Source organism: Protopterus annectens, chromosome 6.part0 (genome assembly GCF_019279795.1).
Source record: "Protopterus annectens isolate FY-2018-M chromosome 6.part0, PAN1.0, whole genome shotgun sequence".
NCBI classification, from domain to species: domain Eukaryota; kingdom Metazoa; phylum Chordata; order Ceratodontiformes; family Protopteridae; genus Protopterus; species Protopterus annectens.
In genome coordinates this window covers 237060157-237066267 of record NC_056737.1, presented here as the reverse complement: position 1 = coordinate 237066267, position 6111 = coordinate 237060157, and the positions used below count along the sequence as shown (strand labels likewise).

The window sequence follows — 6111 nt, the reverse complement described above, 5'->3', positions numbered from 1 at the left end:
CTCCACTCAGGTATTATAAAGAAACTATCCTGATTTGCAATTAACCCGTACGTTACCAGATGGGTAGTCAGCTGCCTCAGTGACAGGACACATACTGTCAAGGTGGGTGATTTCACCTCTAGAAAAAGACCAGTCATGAGTGGCATACTGCTTCTGTGCTTGGCCCCTTACTGTTTAGAATTTATTTCTCAGAAGTCCAGGCAAACTTGGACAGCCTGTAGCTAACCAAGTTCACTTTTTGTGGAAAATAAAAACTGATGATATTAAAAAAGATAGAAAAGTATGGTATTAAAATGTAATGATAAACCATCCCTTATGTAAAACCATGGAAAAATCTAGTAGATGAAAAAAATTAAGCTATAAAAATAAGAAGCAAATGATGTAATCAGAAATTAGAATGACAAGATTTTTTGTGGCCAATGGTTATAGATAAATTACCAGTAAAAGGAAATATGCCATATAAGAAGAAAAGTGATAGAAGATGTTTACATTGTCAAGAGAAGAAATTACAGAACATATGTATTTGAAATGTGAAAGAGTAAAAAAGTTATGGGGAAAACTAAAGAAGATTTTTTTTTTTTAAGTCATAAAAGAAGTGGATAAAATAAACATGGATATGACTAAATATGGAAGTTAGAATAGAAGTAATGAATATGTTAAAAGAATATTTTATGTTATATGGGTTATATGGAATGAAATTATGTTTAATGGTAAATTGAGTTTAGCAACAGGGCCAGATTTAATACAGCCTGTACCAAGTGTACACAAACTGTACACTAAGTTACACAATCTGTATTCAGTAAAATTCTTATCACATTTTTTGTGTTCTCTAGTCACTCAGAAAGATTATACTAAGTGTACATGTAGTCTACACTTTGTGGTAACCTTTACGAATCCCTGTCAATATTTAAAACTGCAAAAATATCGGTAAGAAAACTAAAATTAGGAGGAAGAAGGTGTGAGTTATGTCAGTGTTGCCTATTCACTCAGAACAGTGTACACTTAGAGTACACTTAATGTAGGCGTTATTAAATCTGGCCCTTAATATTAAGCAAAATTAGATGGTGATTATGGAAAAAGGAGTGGGGATCTAACAGAGATGAATATTTAGTATGATTATGCAAACAGATTTGTATATCTATATATTTTTACACTTGTAAATGTTTGTAAATATGTAAATATTTTGGGAATAATAATTATTTTTGAATATAAATGAAGGACCCCTACTCTTTTTGACAGGTGCCATGGGATCTTTTACATCCACCTGAGCTACAACCAACTCAAGCAGATGGGGTCTCAGTTTAAATTGTCACTGGAAGGACTTCTTTTATTATTTATTTAGTTATTTTATTTTACATTTGTTAACCGGGGGTGTCTGAGCCAAAAAGGCCCTTTTTCAGCAGAGGTCTGGGGAGAAAAGCTCCACATAGAAAAATTACAGATACATTTAGATATTTAGACATGATCAGTATACACACACATTACAAGAGACATGTTTTTACAGTGGTATGCAGCACATCAACAGTTACAACGGAAAGAATAAACAAGAAATCTTAATTTAAAAATTATTTATGCCCTCGGATGTCCCTGTAATAAATTTTACATAGGGCAAAGTAAGAGAGCTTTTAAGGTAAGAGTGCTAGGGCATTTGAGTAATATAAGTAATGATAAAAAGGAAATCTCTGTAGCAGTACATTTTAATCAGATGTATAAAGGGAATAGTGAGGGATTGAAAAGTTAAGTGTTAGAAAAAATTAATGTTTACATATATGATAATTATATAAACAAATTAATGTCTAAGCAATCTGTGTCTTCTTTCTTTGTCTTTCAGCTTTTCCCGGTTAGGGGTCACCACAGCAGACCTCCGGTCCGCTAATGACTGGCAGTAGAGTTTTACGTGCTGACTTGCCAGGCCTGACGCACAACCTTCAAGAAGGAACACCCATTTACGCATGTTGCCACACAGAAGACGCTCTAACTGAGAATCGAACGGGCAACGTCTAACTGTGAGGCGACAACGCTACCGCAGCACCACCACCGCAGTATTTTAAAATATAATACTTTAATCCCAAATGGGTTAAATGCAGAGATTAATTGGAGTTTTTTTATTTAACTGACTTTATAATTGTTTTATTGTTTAATTGTTATGGGTATATAGGCAGGTGGTGATTTTTGCAATGTTGTACTTCTTGAAAGATATAATCAAGATAAATTTATAGCAGTGATTGAATTTTTCTGGTATCAGTGCCACAGCAAATAATTGGGAGAGCCTCCATGTAAAAAGTATGTTTAAGTGGTGGGAAGGAGAAGAGAAGGTCATTTATGTAAAGGAAAAAAATAGTCTGATCTTTAGGGACATGAGAAATGGTCATTTGAAGGGGCTAGTATGGTGTTACATGAATAAACATAACTAAATATCTTTGACAGATAGTCACTGGTCTACTTAATGGCATAATTTGAAAATTATAGTTTTGTGTTTTTTATTAAATAACAAAGAATAATTCACTTGGATAAATGCCAAATATATATTTTAATAGCTTGAAAGATTACCATAGTAGCATTATAACTTTGTCTAAACATGTGCTGTCAGTTACAAAATATCGTAATAATTTAACAAGGAGATCATCTGGTTCTAGATAAGTTTTTTAGTATTGTTGTCAATGGGTTAGATTTGCTATTGGTCTGAAATGTACTTAGATCAAATCATTAGCTGTTGTTTTGGTAATAGAATAATTTTAGTGGTTTTCTAGTATGAGGAATGGATCCTTTGATTAAGGTTAGGCTGCATACATGTGCTGTAGGCTTCTAGTATGAGTGGACAAAATTCAAAGTTCCAAGGATAGGAATCCCCAAACTGTATCCCTCCTTCCAAAAAAACAGTGAAACACACTTTTTAAGTGATGTTTCGCAGTGGGCAAGCCCCTTGCACCCTCACTTCCAGACATATAGATGAAGTCCATGGTCATACCAATACAAAGAATAGGGAAATTCCCCCAAAAAGGGAATCACTGCATATAGAACTCACTGACAGTGATTTGCTATGGAGGAATTCCATTCCTCTTCACTTTGAACTTTGGACAAATGATACTCAAGTGTTCAACCTTCATCCACACATAGGTTACCAGTGAAAAAGGTTTACAGATGAAAGGGCCAACCTTTTTAAAAATGTAGGGTATAGGTTAGAGTCAGAGTATGAAGACTTTTCTTGGAGCATTAGAAATAGTATGTAAGCACCATCTTCTGAGTTACATCAAAAGTGGAAAATGGATAGGCCATCTATGGAATAACTGTCTGAAATAAAGAGTTGGAATATTTAAGACAGAACGTAAGATTAGGAAGTATTGGGATAATAAAAAAAAAGGGTTCTGGAACTGTTAATTTCATCAAGCCGAGAGGTGGCATAATTATGAAGGGCGGGTTGTTTTTTGTTATGGGAGTAATATTCTGTTTATATCTTTTATTGCCCCAGTTTAATCCAGTATTACAGAAAATTGATTTTTGCCTGGAAATTAATAGTTAGCCTATTTACTATTTTTCCAAGATGAGTTTTATAAGCCAATGTAATGCAATAGAGTGACTGATGAGTTTGTAGATTTTGTGAGCAGAGCCTCTTTGTTTTGGTGACTGTTTTAGGTTATTAAATAAGCACTATTTTTATGAGATGAGTAGTATTTTGTAAGGGTAAGGGAACAGAACTGAATAACTGCAAAACAATGTTTACCGTGTTAGTGCAACATAAGTGGGACCAGTCTGAAAGTGCTAAATGACTAACTGCAGTAACTTTTTTTTGTTGGGAAGATAATCAGTCAGTACCTCAGGCTAGTGGGGGATTACAGTATTTAAATGGCCAAGTAGACAGCAAGGGGCAATGGTTACTGAAGCTGCTGGGTAAAATAAAGAAGTGCACCTATGTGGAATATTGGTGACTAGGATGTCTAGAGGGAGTCTGTACATAAATTTGTGTGAGGATGTTTGGTGAACTGACTAGCTATGATAGGCTAATAAAGTGACATGTTTGGATGAATTTTAGGCAGAGCTCCTGCAGAAAACTATAGTATTCCAACATGAAGGGGCACTAAAGCAAAACACACACACACACACACACACACACACACACACACACACACACACACACACACACACACAAACAGTGAAGGAGAAATACATAATGATTATGAAAATAACTAGTTTATTTATGAAAAATGCCAGGATTTTTAATTATATTTATAAATAAGTTATTTTCATTATACTATATTATATTGTTTTGCATTTAAGTTGTGCCAGCAGCCATCATGTGGCATTCATTAGTTACAGTTTGTCTCCTCCTGGGTTTTGCCAACTCTCGAAGCTTGTCATCTTCCTCCACCTGGCCGCAGGATATAATCAACTACATTAACAAATTAAATACTACATGGAAGGCTGGACAAAACTTTTACAATGTGGATCAGAGTTATTTAAAGCATCTGTGTGGTACAATTCTGCATGGTCCAAAATTGCCTTTAAAGACTTCCTATTCTGGAAAAGTGAAGCTTCCTGATAACTTTGATTCATGAATTCAGTGGCCCAATTGTCCAACACTCCAAGAGATCCCGGATCAGGGATCTTGTGGCTCATGTTGGGCATTTGGTGCTGTAGAGTCCATGTCTGACCATGTCTGCATCCACAATGGGGGAAAGCACAATGTGGAGGTATTTGCTGAAGATCTGCTTTCATGCTGCGACTTTGAGTGTGGAATGGGGTGCAATGGTGGCTATCCATCGGGAGCGTGGCAGTACTGGACTGAAAGTGACTCAGTGTCTGGGGGGCTGTATGGTTCTGGCATAGGTTGCAGGCCATATACTATTCATCCCTGTGAACATCACATGAATGGCTCACAGCTACCATGTTTTGGAGAAGGAGGTGACACACCACCCTGAGTGAAAAAGTGTGATGCTGGTTATACTCCATATGAAAAGGACAAGATTTACAGTGAATCTGCCTATAGTGTCCCTTCCTCTCATGAAAGCATAATGGAAAAAATTTATAAGAACGGACCTATGGAGGGGGCCTTCACTGTGTATGAGGACTTCCTGCTGTATAAGTCAGGTGTGTACCAGGATCACACTTGGGAAGCAGTTGGGGGTCATGCTATTAAGATCTTGGGCTGGGGCATAGAAAACAACACTCCTTACTGGCTGGCTGCTAACTCATGGAATACAGACTGGGGTGATAATGGCTACTTCAAAATCCTCCGTGGGCAGGATCATTGTGGTATTGAGTCTGAGATTCAGGCTGGAATTCCAAAAATGCAGCAGAGCTTTCTAACAGCATCCTCTTTTGAACAGTACAAGAAGTGTTTTGCAGCAACACAGTCCGAAAGAAAATATTACTGAAAATCATTGTTTTTATTTTAAATTTAAGGACATACTTTATAACTGTTATAATGAAAGCCAGTTCCAAATCATGCTTGCCTAAGTGCAATTAGGTTTTACATTTTTAATTGTATTAGTTTTAGCCTTGTGTTCACATGAGACTGCTTATAAGAGTGATACATTTTATAACTGACCATAAATTGAGAACCATGTTTTTTTTTAATCAGTACATTCTAATTGGGAGACTTGTTTTTGCTCTAATTTGCATGTAAACTGTATTGTGTATTGTAGTCCCAAAGGCGGGGGGGGGGGGGTTCTGCAGTAACTGACTTTAGTCCTGCTTATGAGAAGTGCCCATTGTCCTACTAGCAGTCTTGCTGATATCAGAACACTACAGATTCAGACATTCATAGGACATGGCATCATTTAGTTCAGGAAATGCTTAACGGGTGGCATGATGCCAGGGTAATCCTATGGGCTAGGCTTGTAAAGGCTCCAGGGCCATTAGCCTAGTACACACCTTTGAACCTATGAACCTATACCTATGTTTGTCAACTTCCGCTGTTGAAGTTGTTTTTTTTTTTGAAAGTCTATCCCCAGGATTTACTAATCTTCTGTGTAAGACTAGATTAGTCTTACACGGAAGCACCAGTCTAAGAGTATGACGGCACCACACCATGCATATTAATGAGGGCATGCTGCCTCAACTCTAAAGCTTACATGGAGCATGGATGAGTGTAAGGGGCGTGTTGGACTTCCG

The 6111-nt window shown here is 36.7% G+C and overlaps 1 pseudogene; it reads left to right on the top strand.

Moving 5' to 3' along the window:
* Window positions 1–4290: 4290 nt before the first annotated feature.
* LOC122803817 lies at window positions 4291–5372 on the top strand (annotated as a pseudogene).
* The last annotated feature ends 739 nt before the right edge of the window (window positions 5373–6111 follow it).